At 47.4% G+C, this 16444-nt stretch overlaps 1 protein-coding gene across 2 annotated transcripts in view; it reads right to left on the bottom strand.

Moving 5' to 3' along the window:
• Nucleotides 1-3241, bottom strand: part of TTC1 (tetratricopeptide repeat domain 1) — a 75565-nt gene extending 72324 nt beyond the window's left edge. The window contains exon 1 of one of the 2 annotated variants that reach the window (XM_059917612.1): nucleotides 3157-3241. The gene's annotated coding sequence lies outside the window, so the exon portion shown is untranslated. The remainder of the gene's footprint in view (nucleotides 1-3156) is intronic. The other variant, XM_059917611.1, reaches the window with a different exon arrangement.
• Between the last annotated feature and the right edge of the window lie 13203 nt (nucleotides 3242-16444).

Below are 16444 nucleotides of genomic sequence, written 5' to 3'. Positions count from 1 at the left end.
GACTTAAAAACTTACTTGAGGGGCTTGCCTGGTGGCACAGTGGTTAAGAATCCGCCTGCCAGTGCGGGGGACACGGGCTCGAGCCCTGGTCTGGGAAGATCCCACATGCCGTGGAGCAACTAAGCCTGTGTGCCACAACTACCGAGCCTGTGCTCTAGAGCCTGCAAGACACAACTACTGAGTCCATGTGCTGCAACTACTGAAGCCCACACTCCTAGAGCCCATGCTCCGCAACAAGAGAAGCCACTGCCATGAGAAGCCCGTGCACCGCAACGAAGAGTAGCCCTCGCTTACCGCAACTAGAGAGAAAGCCCGCGTGCAGCAACAAAGACCCAACGCAGCCAAAAATAAGTAAATAAATTAAAAAATAAAATTATTAAAAAAAAAAACTTACTTGAAACTCAACAATAAAAAATAATTTAATTTAAAAATGGGCAAAGGGGGCTTCCCTGGTGGCGCAGTGGTTGAGAGTCTGCCTGCTAATGCAGGGGACACGGGTTCGAGCCCTGGTCTGGGAGGATCCCACATGCCACGGAGCAGCTGGGCCCGTGAGCCACAACTACTGAGCCTGCGCGTCTGGAGCCTGTGCTCCACAACAGGAGAGGCCACGATAGTGAGAGGCCCGCGCACCGCGAAGAAGAGTGGCCCCCACTCGCCGCAACTAGAGAAAGCCCTCACAGAGAAACGAAGACCCAACACAGCCAAAAATAATTAATTAATTAATTAATTTTTTAAAAAAATGGGCAAAGGACTTGAATAGACATTTCTCCAAAGAAGATATACAAATGGATAACAAGCATGTGAAAAGATCCTCAGCGTCACTAACCATTAGGAAAATGCAAATCAAAACCACAATGAGATATCACCTCATACCCATTGAGATGGTTACTATTTAAAAAAAAAAACCACAAAAAAACAGAAAATAACAACTGTTGGTGAAGATGTGGAGAAATTGGAACCCTTGGGCACTGTTAGTGGGAATGTAAAATGGTGCAGTCGCTATGGAAAACAGTATGGCAGTTCGTCAAAAAATTAGAATTTCCAGATGATTCAGCAATTCCATTTATGGATATATATATGTAAAAGAATTGAGAGCTGAGTCTTGAAGAGGTATTTATACACCCATGTCCATAGCAGCATTATTCACAAAAGCCAAAAGATGGAAGCAACCCACATGTTCATCAATGAATGAATGGATAAACAAATTGTGGTATATACATACAAAGGAGTATTATTCAGCCTTAAAAAAGGAAACTCTGACATATGCTACAAAATGGATGAACATTATGGTAGGTGACATGAGCCAATCACAAAAAGACAAATACTGTACATGAGTTATCTAGACTAGTCAAACTCACGGAAACAGAAAGTAGAATGGTGGTTGCCAGGGGCAGGGGCAGGGAGCTGGAGGGTGGATGAACTGTTGTTGAACGAGTTTCAGTTTTGCAAGATGAAAAAGTTCTGGAGATTGGTGCACAACAGTGTGAAATGTAAATATATTTAACATCATTGAACTGTACACTTAAAAATGGGTAAGATGGGGCTTCCCTGGTGGTGCAGTGGTTGAGAGTCTGCCTGCTAATGCAGGGGACACGGGTTCGAGCCCTGGTCTGGGAAGATCCCACATGCCGCGGAGCAACTGGGCCCGTGAGCCACAACTACTGAGCCTGCGCGTCTGGAGCCTGTGCTCTGCAACAAGAGAGGCCGCAATAGTGAGAGGCCCGCGCACCGCGATGAAGAGTGACCCCCACTCGCCGCAACTAGAGAAAGCCCTCGCACAGAAATGAAGACCCAACACAGCCAAAAATAAATAAATAAATTAAAAACCTACCTTTAAAAAAAAAATGGGTAAGATGGTAAATTTGGTTATGTGTATTTGACCACAATTAAAAAAAATAAAAACCCTAGAGTACTTTAGGAATATATATTTTTTTTTCTGTATACAAAAAAGCCAAGGTAGGGAATATATGAAATAAAAAGAGAAGACCTTCTCTGCTCCTCTTTTTTTCCCTAGTACATGCTCTCATTCCCATTTCCTGCTGAGAACCATACATTCAAACATATAGCTTTAAAATGTACGTAAATGGAATGAAACTATATGTATGGTCATGTAATCTGCCTTTTCCATAGTGTTCACCTCATTTTAGAGATTTTCTATGTCAGTATACAGCCAGGGACCTCATTCTTTCTAACCACCACATTGCATTTCACAGCGGGGCTGTGCATAATCTATCTAAGCGTTTTTCTCTGGATGGGCAGTTACATCATTTCCATTTTTCCCTTCTACAGACAAAGCTGCAGTAAACATCCTTGTACATCCCTGTGGGCTTGTAAGAGTCTCCCCGTGGGTCAGAGGCCTACAAGTGCTCTGCTGAAGGAATGTTTACTTGAAATGTTTCAGATATTGCCAAACTGTCCTCCAAAATGTCTGCACTAAGATCACCCCTTAGCACTGCATGAGGTTGCCTTTGTCTTCACACTCTCACCAGATTTTCAATTTAAAAACTATTTCCTGCTGTGCTTTCAGAGGCCTCCAGAACGCCAGCCACAGCGCCCACTCTTTCCACTGACACAGTGGGGACCAGCTAGGTTGTGTTTCTGTTGTCTCTCCCTCTAGGAATGCCCTCCCTTCCTCTCCGCTCACTTCCCCTCCACTTTGCCTTTCCAAATCCTTCCAGGTGGGCTGCAGCTCCCCCTCCTCAGCAGTCTTCCTGGACGCCCCTGCCTCACCTTCTGCCTGGAGGCCTCCATGCACTCAAGGCTTACCTAACCGCACTTTCCACTGCTTCTTCAACAGCTCCTGTTTCTTTATCTAGAGCTTCTCAGATTTCCCACTAAAAAATCCCTAACAGCAGGAGAGAGTGAATACAGAACCCAGAATGTCTGGGGAGGTCAACTGCAAGTGGCTATAGGGAGAGGAAAGTTTCTTTCAAGTCCCTTGTTTATCTTAAAATTCTAGTTTTATATTAAAAGTGTTTTAATTCTTGTCTCACCCCATAAAACTGGCGCTCCAGGAGATGCCCCACATTTATCCCATAGTTTTGTGAAGTCCCTGGCACGTCTCTGTATATAGCCCAGGGAGAAAAATGCAGTCTGAATCTGATCTTCCTCACTAGTCCCAAAGCTCTCCAGAAAGGGACTCAGATGTACACCTACCTGTCGGGTACAGGGAAGAAGTTCAGTAAGTCCACTCCCTTGGTGTTTGGTGCACTTCCGTCTCTTTGACTTGAATCCTGGGGAGGCCAGTGAATTGCAAAGCAACTTGGTGCTTTCACACCCCCGTCGCTTAGGAGCGTTGGACGGCAGGTGGCGCCCGGGTCCGCCTCACTGCCGAGCTTGCCCCACTCCCAGCACCAGCTCAGGGGAAGGGGCCGTGGAGCGGTCTCGGTCACTGCGGTGTCTAAAGAACTGTTTCCCCGTCTCTGCACGTACAGAGGAAGGAAGCCCGGCTGTGGGCGGCAAGGAGAGGCCCCGGGAGGCTTCATTTCTGCTGCGCGTAGATGGAGACGCGGCGGCGGCGCCGGCCCCGGGCGCCCGCAGGAGAGCCCCGCGCACCTGGGCGTGCACTGCGCCCCCGCCCGGAATGGCGAAGGTAGCTTCCGGCAGTTGCAGAAAACACAGAAACCGAACGCCAAATGTTTATGAGCCTGCAAGAGGAGGAAATTGAAACTTCCTGGTGTGATTGAAAAGGCATGAAAACAGATGCTGTTTGGTTTCTGGAAACCGTGTCCCCGAGCTTGTTACAGCATCGCCCTTTTACCCCCAGGCCTGGCTTCTTCCTCGCTGGAGGCAGGGGTGGGGAGGTCAACAATCTGGGGCAGAAGGGTCAGATGAGAGGTTCCCTTTCTCTGAAGCCACCTGGGCTTAAGGCAGGTGGCAGACAAAAGTCAGTGACTAGGGGAGAGAGGAATGGCTCTTCCAACTCAGTGTTTACCCAAGTGGGTCCCCGAAGACAGTATACCCTGCAGGGGATCTGGAGGGGAGTAAAATCTGATCCTTTTCCTGACGGGGTGCATGTTGAAGTACAGTGCTTCTTAACATGTCTACAGACCACCTGGATCATTTGCTAAAAATGCAGTTTACGGAGCTTTACTAAATCAGATGGAGGAGGCCAGAGGTGGTAGCACCGAGTCTGTATTTCTAATAAGCCCCTGAGTAGTTCTTCTACTCTCTGAGTCTGAGAACCACAGCCCCAGCTCTGTGTACCAAAAGCTGGCAGCTCAGATACAAGAACCAGCCTCTGAGTGCCCACGTCCTTCCAAACTGGGTTAGCTCTAGTCCCACCCTTCGAGGGTGCAAATTTGGTCATACGAATAAGTATAATCAGTATTTCTGCCTAGTTAACCCCCATCTATCAAACCTCAGGCCCTCTGAGAGAGTCTCCCCCAATATTTCTGGAGCCCCTGTGAGTTCCTTTTCTCCCCCCACCTCCATAATAACTGCTTCCCGCAAGTTGCATCAAAGAGTAGCCACAAGTGTAACCAGTGCGGCTCCTTCTCCTGGTGCCTCCAGAGCTCACTCTCTCCTGTGGGGTTAAGTCCCCACCCGCTCAAAGCTGCAAACCCTCAAGGCCAGATGGAGGTGTCTCCCCTTTAGGTCTCACAGCACCCAAACCAAGCTTTGTTCCAAACAGAATGCTTCCGTTTCTAACTCAGGACCAGATTTTGTCACCAGGGCCCAGAGGTAGCGCTGCTTGGGCTCCCAGTGTCCCAAAGTTCTTTGAGGAAAGAGCTTCTTCAGAGATTAAAAGTGGTGTACTGGTAAACTGCTTTCCACAAAAAAAATATCAAAGCCCTGATTTGTCATGTTTACCGATTTCTGTGGTATAAATATTCCCATCACTGCAGATTTTAAGCAAAGTTGGAAAGAGATGCTCATAATCAGTCTCACAGCTGGGAAAAGGCAGCACTGGCACAACACTCCCTGAGGGCTGGCCAGGGACCAGATACCAAAACATCATTCATCCATTCAACAACTATTTACTGAGTGCCTGCTATGTGCCAGTTGCTATTCTCTGATCTGGGGATCCAGAAGTAAATACAAGGGATCAAGCTCTTGCCCAGGTAGAGTTCACCTTCTAATGGAGGAGACAGCCCATAAATAAATAAGTAAACAAACAGGTCAGCTCTTGATAAGTGCTATAAAATAAGGAAAGCCAGGTAAGGAGCTACAGTGATGGGTGGTCTATTTTAGAACCAGTGATCAGCAAAGGCCTCTCTGAGGTGGTGACATCTGAACTGAGTCCCAAAGGGGTGAAAACTGTAAATATCTGGAGTAGCACAGGCAGAGGGAACAGCAAGAGCAGAGACCCTAAGAAAGGCGTATCCCTGGTGTGTTCATCAAGGGGGCCAGTGTGTGTCGAGAGCAGAGGGAGGGGAGAGTATAGCAGAGGAGGTGGGAGAAGAAATGGGGGAGTGGAGCATTGCATGCAGTGTGGATTTCTTGTAGTCGGAACTCATTGGAGTGTTTGAGCAGGGGCATGGTCTCATTTACTTTTCAAACGGACCATTCTTGCAGCTGGGGAGGGTGGTACAGATGGACAGTTTTCTAAGGGGGAAGCAGGGAGTTGAGTTGGGAGGCAACTGCTGGAGAAGGTGATGGTGGCGGTGGTGAGAAGTGGATGGATTCCAGACACATTTTGCAAAAGAGGCCATCAAACATTTTGATGGTTGATGTGGGGTTTGAGATCCACAGGGAAGTCAAAGAGACTCTGGGATATTTGGTTTGTGTAATCAGGTGAATGGTGATACAGTTACTGGGATTCAGGAGGAACCAAGAGGTCAGTTGGGAGCATGTTAAGTTTGAGCTGCCTATGAAAGGCCTGGGCTGGTGACATGATTTGGGAGTCATCACGGTGTGGATAGACTTTAACGCCTCGGGAGTGGATGAAGTCACCAGGGAGGGAAGAGGAAGATCCAAGGACAGAGCAGTGGGGACCTTTAACACCGAGAGGATGGGAAGATGAGAAGGCTCTCTGCTGAGGAGTGGTCAGCGAGCTTGGAAACTGTGCAAAAGAAGTGCTTAAAAGTACAAAGGAGCCTGATCAGTTGTGCTAAATGCTGCTGAGAGGTGCGGGAAGATGAGGACTGAGAAAAAGCTTGGCTTTGGCAGCATCGAGGCCCTTCATGACAAGCATGGTTCCCAGGGAGTGGTGGGGACGAAAGCCTGTTTACAAAGGATGGGAGAGGAAACGGGGGAGAGCAAGTGCAGACATGGATTGTAAACACGAAGGGGGGTTCTGTCAAGGGAAATAAAGAAGTAGGTTGGCAGCTGGAGGGCAGGCACTGTAGGTCGGCAGAGGGAGAGCGGTAGTAAGGGGGAGAATCCTGCCCAGGTGTTTCCTTGGGTGCACCACAGCCAGGGGCTGGCCAGCCTCTCGGGCTCTCTGGGGCAGCAGAGTGTTCCGGTTGGGAAGGGGAAGCCCCGCTGACTCTGCTGTGTCAGGACAGCCACCAGCCTCTGCCCTGGGAGCCCCTTCCTGTGAAACCTGCTGGCTTGTCCTGGGGTCAGCTAGGGAGGGATGGAAGGAGGCTGCTTCAACCCTGATGCTGCAGCAGGTGCTTCCTCATCAATCCCTGCTTTGCGGAAGCTCATAAGGGATGGTCTTGAGCTAGATTAGCTGTGTGGACTGGATTCCTCAGCCAGGTGTGGAGTCAGCGAGCTTCATCCTGACGTGTATCACACATGCGGAGCATCTAAGTGGCTGGATTTACCCTTTGGATGGGGATTGATTGGACATTTGGGTCGTGAGTGACTGGGTGATATTTGTGACTTTCATTCATGTTTCTGCCCCATGCCTTTCTGCCCTTTCCCTTCATTCAAGCAGACAGTAGGCTTTGTGCTTCACTCCTTCCAGTGAGGCATGGATGGCAGAAGCAGGAGAAGCTTGCAAGGTTTCCCGGCTTTTGTTTTCTAAAAGCTCAAGACTAGAGACAGGGCAGAGTCAGAGGGAAGGAGTAGGGAGCTTGGAGAAGCAGGAAGGTGAGAGGTGCTTCCTTCAACATACAAAAAAGGTTGTTCCAGGTAAGGGGTGTGTAGAGCAAAGTCAGAGGGGCTGCTCGATTCAAATTCTGGCTTTGCCACCTGGAAGCCACCTAATCTTGGACTAGTTACTTAAACTACTCTAAGCCTAAAAATGAGACAATAATAATGTCTACCTCACTGATGTGTTCTAACATTTTGGCTTTAGTCCCAGGGTTCTTGGGGTACCTGTTAAGGACTGAATTGTGTACTCCCCGCCGCTGCCCGCCCCCCTCCACCAAGTTCATATATTGAAGTCCTAACCCCCACTACTTCAGAATGTGACTGTATGTGGAGAGAGGGTCATTAAAGAGGTCAGCAATATAAAATGAGGTCATTAGAGTGGACCCTAATCCAATATGACTGGTGTCCTCAGAAGAAGAGGACATTTGGACACAGACAGGTACAGAGGAAAGACTGTGTGAGGACACAGGGAGAAGACAGCCATCTACAAGCCAAGCGGAGAGGCCGCAGAAGAAATCAACCCTGCTGACATCTTGATCTGACTTCTGGCTTCCAGAACAATGAGAAAAAAATTTATACACACACCCAGGACTATTATTCAGCCTTGAAAGAGAAGGAAGTCCGTTTGCAACCATATGGATGAACCTGGAGAACATTATGCTAAGTGACATAAGCCAGACACAGAAGACAAATACTGTATGATCTCACTTACATATGGAATGTAAAAACATTGAACTTACAAAAACAAAGAGTAGAATGGTAGTTGCCAGGGGCTGGGAGGTGTGGGAAATGGGGAGATGTTGGTCAAAGGATACAAAGTTTCAGTTATGCAGGATGAATAAGTTCTGGAGATCTGATGTACACCATGGTGACTATAGTTAATAATACTGTATTGTATACTTGAAATTTGCTAAGAGAGTGTTCTTGCCACACACACAAAAAGGTAACATGTGCGGCGATAGATATGTTAATTAGCTTGATTGTGGTAAGCATGTCACAGTGTATACTTATATCAAAACATCATGTTGGGCTTCCCTGGTGGCGCAGTGGTTGAGAATCTGCCTGCCAATGCAGGGGACACGGGTTCAAGCCCTGGTCTGGGAGGATCCCACATGCGGCGGAGCAACAGGGCCCGTGAGCCACAACTACTGAGCCTGCGCGACTGGAGCCTGTGCTCCGCAACAAGAGAGGCCGCGATAGTGAGAGGCCCGCGCACCGCGATGAAGAGTGGCACCCGCTTGCCACAACTAGAGAAAGCCCTCGCACAGAAACGAAGACCCAACACAGCCAAATATAAATAAATAAATAAATAAATAAAAATTTAAAAAAACACATCATGTTGTACACATTAAATATATACAATTTTAACTTTTTTGTCAATTATACCTCTATAAAGCTGGGGGAAAAAATCAAACCACAAAGTACAAACCCTTCCTGGCCCTAGGGGTAATGGTTATAAGTGTGGGTTCCAGGGTCATACTGTCTAAGTAGAAATCTTAGGTCTTCCCTTATTTACGGGTTATCTGTTGCCGTAAAGCAAAATTGGTGGTGCAAAACAGCAACAGTCCTTCATTATTATCTATCATGATGCTGGGTGTTAATTGAGCTCAGCTGGGTGGTTCTCACTCAAGGGTCACTTACATGTCTGGTGGTTGAGGCTGGCTGTTGGCTGGGACCTCAGCTGGCAGGAACATCTACTGTGGTCTCTTCATGTGGCCTGGGCTTCCTCATAAAATGACAGGTGGGTTCCAAGGGCAAGCATCCCAAGAGAGAAAGACATGGGGATTGAATTATGTTACATGACTTTGGAAGTCCCACGGGGTCACTTCTGCTGCATTCTATTCAAGGAGTGAATAATTAGACTTCACCTCTTAATAAGATGAACCTGCAGAAATATTTTAAAACCACCACATCTTCCAAAGTCTGCATCCTTAGCTTCTCCAAGCTTCAGTTTCCTCATCTATAAAGTAATGGTAAACGTAGTCCCTTGTTCATAGAAATGCTATGAGAATTAAATGAGAAAATGTGTGTGTAAACCCCGTAGCACAGTGCCCGGCACATAGCGATTGCTCAGAGATAGTGCTTATTCTAGGGATTATCTCATTACTGTCCACCCAAGCCTTTGAGGTAGGCATTTGATCTCCATTTTACAGAGGGGGGGACAGAGATCCTAAGATGATATGTAACTTTCCCAACCCAAACATCTTCCCAATTCTCAATAAGGGTTCCCCTCTGGGAAGGACAGGTGACATTGGAAAACAGTTACAACTGAGTTTCTGAAGGCCTGGGATAAGCAGAAAGCCTCGCCTGGAACAGTGTTCCTCAAACTACGGTTCTTGCACTGTGAAATTAAGTTAGTGAACCACAACTGGCACTTTTTAAAAAGTGACATCTAATGATACAAAATGAGAAATATCAGAGTACATTTTGTAAGTAAGGATAAATTTTATGAAACTTTTGTTCCTTATATCTGTACGCATTAGTGGTTTTCAACTGTGGGCAATTTTGTCTCCCAGGAGACATTTGGAGATGTCTGGAGACAATTTTAATTGTCACAACTGAAGGGGGCAGGAAATGCTACTGATATCGAGTGGGTAGAGGCCAGGGATGTTGCTACATATCCTACAATTCTCAAGACAGCCCCCTCCCCACTCCCTGGCGATAAATTATCCAACTCAAAATTTCAACAGTGAGGAGACCGAGAAACCTTGATATCTGTATATCTATATCTACATGTACTGAGTTGCAATGTGCAGTGTTCCATCCTGTGGGTTGCATTCAAAGAGTGTGAGAGCCCCTAGACTAGAAGACTCCTGAGTGAGTCCAGCTCCTGAATCTAGTTCTGCCACCGAGATTTGCTCACAAGGCCCTGGTAGCATCTGCCCCTACTCGGATGATCTGAATGTACTATTCATTTTCTCCTGGTTTTCTTTTATTGTCAGCTCTCCCCAGATAGGACTTCTCTCAGAAGAGTTGGGAGTGTGGACATAATGTAGCTTTAGAAGAGAACCCTCTAACACCTGTTAACCCTGGTTCAGACAAAAGCTTTTAACTTTCCTGTTGGCCAGTGCTGAGACCCTAGGTTTTCCCTGTTTCCTCACAGCGAGGATACTGACCTAATCACTATTACTAGTTGAGCATTTCCTATATGCCCAAGCCTTCTCAGTTCCAAGCATTGGCTCACTTATTCCTCATTTATTATAGCAACTATGTGAAGAAGACTCTATCATGGCAGTCTTACTAGTGTGGGAACTGAGGCTCAGGGAGGTTAAATCACTTCACTGGGACCACACAGCTGCTGAATAGCAGAGCCAGGGTTTGAACTCAGCCCTAATGACCAGGGAGTACCGCCACTTTCCAAGCTATGTTTTGATTGGAATCTAGGCTTGAAACACATCTATCACACAGACAGATCCAGTAGGAGAGAACAAATTCTAGGTTGGGGCCAGGCAGTGTGGAGTCTTGTTCTGACTCTCCCCTTCATCAGCCAAGTGACCTGGGAAAGGAACTTTTAGCGGTTCAGCTTCCTGGTCTGTCAGGTGGGGATTCCCGTACCTGCTCAGCCTGTCGTAGGAAAACTGTGCTCTGGCATCACTTTGGACGTGCAACTGCTTGGGCCAGACCTTTACACACCCACCCTGTCACCTCTCACATCTCTCACCTCTTTTAGACTCGTCCTCGTCCAGGTTCTCATCTCTGACCTCTTAGAGCCTCCTGTATTCGTCAGCTCGGGCTGCCAAACCAACTCCACAGACTGGGTGGCAGACACTTCTTTCTCACAGTTCTGGGGGCTAGAAGTCCAAGATCAAGGTGCCGGCAGACCCTGTCCTTGGTGAGGACCCTGTTCCTGACTTGCAAGTGGCTGCCTTCTCACTGGGTCCTCCCATGGTGCAGAGAGGAAGCGCTGCTCTCTCTCCCTCTTCTTATAAGGGCACCGATCCAATCATAGAGGCCTTACCCTCGTGACCTCAGCTAAACTAATTACCTCCCAAAGGCCCCACCTCCTAACACCATCACATCGAAGGTTAGGGCTTCAACCTGCATCCTTTCTCCCTTGAATTCCCAAAGCCCTTTACTTACACGCCTCCAATGGCACTGATGATGTCTGTGTCCCTTCAGAATTCATGTTTGGAGGGAATGTCCAATCTCCTCTTCCAGACTGAAACTTCCATGAGTGCAAAGGCTGCGTTTTACTTGCCTTTGTTTCTTTGGCTCCCAGCTCAACAATCATTTGTAGACTAAATGAAAGAACAAATGGAGGCGTGACATACAGGTGTAAGTGGTTGCCGGATTTCAGGTGGTGTTTGGCAGAGACACAAACATGCTTTCAGCAGAAGCAGCTGGCACTATATGTGAGGGCAGTCACCAGGTTTTAGCACTTTCCTCTGCTCCCGAGCAGTTCTGGAAGCTTCTTACATAGATGCTGCTTTTCTGAATGAGGCCATCAGCAAGGGCCAATGCTGTTTATCTTACTAATCACAATGACGTTGTCTCCAAAAATAACTTGTCTCTGAGGATTGTGCATTGAGGAGAGAACAAAAGTGGCATCATAGATCGGCAGAGCTTAGGGGTTGTCTTTGGCTCAATGCTTCTGATTGTCAGATGGTAGACAGAAGCCTAAAGAGGGTGGAGACTTAGGGGCTGGGCTATGACCAGATACCTGGCCTTTAGACTCCCATCTCCACCAAGCCAGTGTATGAAAGCACTAACAATGGAACCACAGGGGGTGTTGGGTAGGCAGGGCCCAGCTGACATTCTTCAGATGCCACTTCCTACAGGAAGCCTTCCCTGACCAGAACTGCCCCCTGCCCCAGCTCCCATCATCAAGTTAGAGGTAGGAGCCCCTGCCATGAGCTCCCCTAGCACTCTGTTCTCCTACTGTGATAGCACTCCCACACTCATGGTGAGGTAACATACACTCGTGCATTCAAAAATATTCGAACACTTAACCATGTGGCAAGCACTACTTTAGATGCTGAGGATACAACGGTGAACAAAACAGAAAAAAAACCCCACCCTCATGGAACTTGTATTTCTAGTGTGCCTGGGGAGACAGACAAAAAAACATAAAAACAGATAAAATATAAAACATGCTAGGCAGCAATAAGTGCTGTGGAGAAAATAAAAGTGGGAAAGGGCTATAGGAGGGGCTAGATGATGTGGGCAGTGAGGAGGTCAGTTTTAAATAGGACACTCAGAGGAATCAGATGACCCCTGAGAGGTGACCCTTGAGCAAAGATGCGAAGGAGGTGAGGGAGGAAGCCGTGTGGAGAGAAGGGGATCTAGGTAGAGGGGCCAGCAAGTGCAACGGCCCTGAGCGGGGAGCCAGGCTCCCCAGTTTGAGGAACAGCAGAGGCCAGCGTGGCTGGAGCAGAGTGGGGAAGGAGAGGGCTGGGAGGTTAGAGCAGGAACGGGAGCAGATTGAACATCTGTCCCCTCCCCACCTCCCAATACCTGCACTTCAGCGAACTAACTCATACACCGAGGCTCTGACTGTAGCCAAGCCAGCCAGGAGCAAGCCACTCATTGACTAAGGGAAAGGTTTTCCAGGGGAAGCCAAAGAAAAACATGGCCAATTCTTGGTTCTTACGTTTCAGAAGGCAGGTCCAGGTGTAGTGTGGGAAGACCGTGGAAGGATGCAATTTCTTCTAAGTTGACCCAGCCATGCCTTTGTATCCTGACTCTCACCCTTATCCAGACTAAATAAAGATTCCATGCACTGGTGGGGTAAGGTGAAGAGCGTACTGAAGGAATCTGCTGAGAGGAGTGGGGTAGCTAGAGGCCGCCATGTCTGTTTCCAGGGCTGGGTGGAAGTCAACCCCTAATCTGAGCTGAGGAGTGGCTGCTCTCCTACTTTTTGGCATCTGGTGAGGACCTCTTGGTGACAGCAGGCAGGAGGAGGCCTGTTCTTCATCTGGAGGAGTGACGCTCAGTACTTTGCTTAGGTCCCATGCAGCCCGCTCCTAAGATCCCAGGGCACTTATCCATCACCTCCGTGCCCCAAATGGAAGACGGAGCCTGACACTTGGGGTCTCACCAAGTGAGGATGGTGGTAGACGCCCAGTTCCTGTCACACGCTCAAACTCCCTGGTGACCTGCCTACCTCTCATCTAGGCTGGGCTCCCCGAGGGCTAGCGTATCTCGTGTGTATATTTCTCTCTGGATTTGGCTACTTCTGTATATCAAGGGAGTAAAATCTGTTGAAGAGTTTATGGGTTCCATGTGTCTGTTGGGAGATTTGGGGGGCATGAATTGTAGGTGACATTTGGGCTGTTATGCTTACTTTTCTTTGGTTTTCACCAGATTCTTAAAGGAGCTTCTGGTTTAAGAAAGTCGAGAACTGCAGGAAAGGAGAATATGTAAGGTGGCCCACAGGTAATAAAAACAATGCCTAGTCTGGGCCAAGCTCTTTCATATTTTGTCTCATCCCAACCTTGTGAGGCCAGTGCTAACCACATCCCCTATTTCCACATAGGGCAATCGGCCTTAGGCCTAAGTAGCTGGTTCAGACAGTGGAGTGGGCCTTGAACCCGGGTACATGCTCAGAGCAGCCCTATGTCCCCTCCTCCCACTCCTTCGTCACGGGCTGCACTATCCCTAAGACATCCAGACTTCTCTCACACACCTATTCTGGCTTTGTCACTCTAGAATGTTCTATAACATTATTTTATTAAATTTCACTTTTCCGTTTAGTTTGGGCTGATCATCACCTTGAGTAACATGTTTTTTTCATGCTGTAAGACATAAAATTCTTTTACTCTGTCATAAACTTGTGTCTTTCTTCTTCAAGGTGGACCCTGAGTCCTAAAACCCTGATATCTGATGAATAGCACCGAATTTGTTTTCTTCGTCTTTTTACTCAGATATTCTAAACGTCATATATCAAAGTAATGAATTAAATAACTAATACCTCTGCAAATAGCTACCACTTATTGGATGTTCTCCAAGTGACTGGCATGGTGTCATTTTTTACCCTCATGATCTCATTTGATCCTCCTAATGCCCCTATGAAGTAAGTACTATTATTATCCCTATTTTACAGTTAAGGAAACTGAGATTTAGAACCCATGGCAGGAGTGGGATTTGAGCCCAGAGCTGCAGGATTAACTACTACCCTTGCCAAGCCACTTCCTTCTTTACTTCGGTTGGTGTAAGGATGTATCCCTCTGCATGCCTCAGGGGTGACAAACGACCCAGCAGTATTTGGGTAGTTAGAGATGATAAAGGAGGCTGCTTTGTGGCCAGCTGTGAGGTCAGAGCAGAGAGGACCTGTTCACCCCAAGGGCTCCTGATGAACTCGTGGCCTTCCTTGGGGTAGACCACAGTGAGGCAGCCTGGAGAGGTCAGCATAATGCAGGCCCTGGCTGGGGGCAGATATGGAACCTAGCACTCTCCAGGGATGTGAGCCACTGCTTGGCCAATCTTCCTTCTGGAAAGAGATAGGAGGCTGCCACTGCTTCTTTGTGCTGCCTGGGTGGTCTCCAAGAACCAGTAATGTGTGAGGTCATTGTAACCGAGCAGCTCAGGAAATACCTTTGGTGACTGTGGCTTCAGATATCTGAAGTCCAAATTATAACTTGCATTTGCCCAGTGATTCACAGTTCAGTATTTATACCACAGTGATCTCATCGAATCCTTTGTGCTTCCTGCTAGGCTGTGAAGATCATGTCCATTTGATAGATGGAGAAACAGATGAGAAGAGGCAGGTAAATTGCCCAAGGTCACCCAGAGCCAAGACTTGAACCCAGGTCCTACTGACTCCAAGTCCCATTCACCAGTGATTTTCAAACTTCATGCTGTGGAGCCCTCAGGTGCTTGGGGCAGGCAAGGGGAAGGGGCTGAAGACGTGGAGGAGGAGGCCAAGGGGGCGAGGCTCTGTCCTCCTTTCCTCACTTCACTGCAGACCGCACTTGTATCAGGATTCTGTGTCAGACTTGTTTGAAAGACTTGTGTTGCTAAGCAAATGTTTCCAGAGGACCACCCCAAACTGTTCCTTCTTCTCTGGGAATTGGGTGCAGGCTCTTCCTTCCCTAGGACTCCCTTTTCTCTATAGCAGCAAGAAGAAACCTACTCTCTGTTGGAGGATATACTCAACTCCAAGATGGCAGCACAAGGGAGGAGAAAATGTACTGCACAGGGATATAGCAGATCCAGGTCTTAGTCCTAGGTTAGTGTGACTTGGCAAGTTATTTACCTCAGTCTCTCCATCTGTAAAGATGAGGGGATTGGCCTAGATAATTCTGAACATCCATTTTTTTCAAATAACTAGTGAATCTGGGGTATCATGCTTAGTTCATAGGCTCTTAAACAGAGGTGAGTCACTTGAAATTGTATGAAAATGTAACTTTTTTGTATGTGCATTTTTTTTCCTGGAAGGTATATCTATAGCTTTCATTACAGTCTCAAAGGGGTCTGTGATACAGAACACCTAGCTTCTCTGGATTTTTTCTTTATTTTTCTTTTTTTGGCAGATATGTTGGGAAATCTTATTTCTCCTTGGGGAGGGGGCTCAAGTTGTAAGAATGGTGTGAGAAAGCTATTTGCAGAAAGGAAACAAGTGTAACATATAAAGATAAGCAGAGCTAAAAGATGGGAACTAGATGAATGATAAGAGCCAGTGAGCAAGCTAACAATACTTTTTAAGCCCCTGGATCCAGCCATGCCTGATACCCCTACACTTTTCAGCTAAATGAATGACTGCTCCTCCTCCATTAAGGGATTTTCTATTTCAATCGCCTATAGAATAAATGATTGATGTGCTAATATTACTGGAAGAAGCTCTTACCATTTGAAAAATTAATGAATCTCAACTTAGAAAACGCAAAGCAGGAAGAGAAAGGGACTGGGGTGGGGGTTTTCCTCTTAAGCTTCTTTTTTTTAATTTCAGGGAAGAAAAACGCTCCCTGTTTTGTTCCCTATCCTTTATTCTTTTAGCAAACCAGTGGCTTTTAGAGGCACAAAAGACCTTAGAATCAATCTTGTCATTACATAGATGGGAAACCAAGATCCAGAGGAGATGTGACTTTCTCAAGGTCATAGAGTAAATCGGTAGCAGCGCTGAGACTAGAACGGAAGTTACCTTCTTCAAGGTATGCTCCTCCTCTCTGCGTGACTTTCCTCGGTGCTTCTTTCCCAGGCAGGCTCGCCAGTTAGCCGAGCTTAGGAGGGTTCTTGTGCCCATATGTGTTGCATTGACACATGTATCCTTATCTTGTCCAGAAAATTCTGCAGTCTGGCTCTCTTTTTCAGGTTCCATGGGCACAGGCAAATAATGCAGTGTTTGGTCAAAAGATACTGGAGGAGGTAAGGGACCAGTCCCCTCACAGGTGACAGGCCCACCTAGGGTGCTGGCCTGGTAGCTCCAGCTAGGATCGGGGTCCTGGGGATCAGGGCCAGGCCAGACATTGCCCAGTGTTGCCCACAGCAGGAGGATTTAGATACTGGTAACGGTCAAAAGCGG

This window comes from Balaenoptera ricei, chromosome 3 (assembly GCF_028023285.1).
Source record: "Balaenoptera ricei isolate mBalRic1 chromosome 3, mBalRic1.hap2, whole genome shotgun sequence".
In the NCBI taxonomy this organism is placed as follows: domain Eukaryota; kingdom Metazoa; phylum Chordata; class Mammalia; order Artiodactyla; family Balaenopteridae; genus Balaenoptera; species Balaenoptera ricei.
This window is presented reverse-complemented; position numbering and strand designations above follow the sequence as displayed.